We start from the raw sequence: 1701 nt of genomic DNA, 5'->3' as shown, positions 1-1701 counted from the left end.
GTTTTGGGTTTTCCGGGAGAGGTTTTAATGAGACAACATTAGCATGTTACAAACCCTATATGGTTATGACATCCAAGGGGGAGTGTTATGAATCATGAAGTGGATGGTCCATAACCTAGACTATACAAGTTCAAGACTAGAGTTCATTGGGGGTTTACATCCAGCCACATGGAAAACCCATTCAACCTTATGTCTTTATGAGTTTGACCATGTCATTATGTAGAGTATCTTTGTAATCAATTCTCCCTTTGACTCCACCTTGTATGAACCACTATATATAGTGGTGTAAACAATAAAAAATATACAACACATTCTCACAAATCTTCTCTCAAATCTTAACAAGATAATACTTTTCACACATATTAATAAAACATATTAAATTTTATTTATATATGCATAATTTTGTGATTATTTTTTTCAGAATTAAACCAATAAGAATCCAATAAGTACAATTGAATTTTTTAAAATTTACAATTAGTAATTATTAGTTGATAAAATATATATTGAAAATATAAAAATGAATCATTTTGAAACAATTTTTTTCTAAAATATGTAACTTTATGAAATGGATGGAATATATTTTTTCTTTCTTCTGTCTGATTTATCTACCTATAAAACCTTTCTATCTTCTAAAGTAGAAACATAACTTAACCATACCCTAAAATTCTATATATGTTTCACTCTCCAGTTTTGCAGTTAGAATCTATGCGACTTTGTGCTAAGCTTCTCCACATTTATTAGTGTCACATTTTAAATTTTGTTCAAAACAAACTAATGAACCTCTATCTATCTACGTTATCGAATATCTTTTTCCACAACTCACGAAGAGGAGAGGTTTATTCTTTCTTTCATCACAGCGAATGCATGAATTCATTTCTCTGTTGCCACAATATCAAGAACCTAGGAAGCACTGGTACGTGTAATGGGTAGCCGCCACATGGCTAAGGGGCATAGGTAAGAAAAATGTGGTCTAAGGGAGTATGGGAATTTTATATGTTGTCTTAGAAAGGATCCCGTTCACTCAATCCCGAGGAAAAATCTCCTGCTCTTTCCTATGATAGGAGATTTCACATGGAAAAAAATGTTTAGGCCCTTCCGAGGAGGGTATCTGATTGGTTAATTTCAGTCCGGCTCGCATGGACTTCCAATGGTCTGGTTCTGTTCTCAAGGAAATCCATTCTCTCGACTGAGAGGAACGTCTCTTGCTAAAAGTATTCTGTTCGTAGAGCAGCTTGGTAGCTCCCAAGGTGCGAAGCCTGCTTGACCAACGGGAGAATCCATTTTCAAGTAGTGTTCAATCAATTATGCATTATTCAATATTGGTGTTGGGTTTTCCCTCATTAGCCCAAGAATAATAATTAATCAAGTTATAACCCAAGAGCCCAAGAAGAAGAGATATGTAGAGAAAAATGGAGAAGGATGAAGAAGTGTGTAGAAGAAGAGAGAAAGTTATGGAGTTAGATATTTTGAAATAAATAATAATTTAGAGAAATCTAGAACTTGTTGGAGTGTGCTCCTCCACTTGTATAAATAGGGGTGCTTAGCACCATTTGTAATCATCCACATCAAGAAAACAAAGAGAGAAAACATTTGTAAGAGAGAGTTCTCAAAACAAAATCTTTGTAAACCCTTTCCAAAATTATAAAGAGTCTTCTTCTTAAATCTTTTAGTTGTCTAATCCCATCTTCATCTCATCGATAT

Source organism: Brassica oleracea, chromosome C4 (assembly GCF_000695525.1).
Source record: "Brassica oleracea var. oleracea cultivar TO1000 chromosome C4, BOL, whole genome shotgun sequence".
NCBI classification, from domain to species: domain Eukaryota; kingdom Viridiplantae; phylum Streptophyta; class Magnoliopsida; order Brassicales; family Brassicaceae; genus Brassica; species Brassica oleracea.
The sequence above is the reverse complement of the archived record's forward strand: the minus strand, read 5'-3'. Positions refer to the sequence as shown.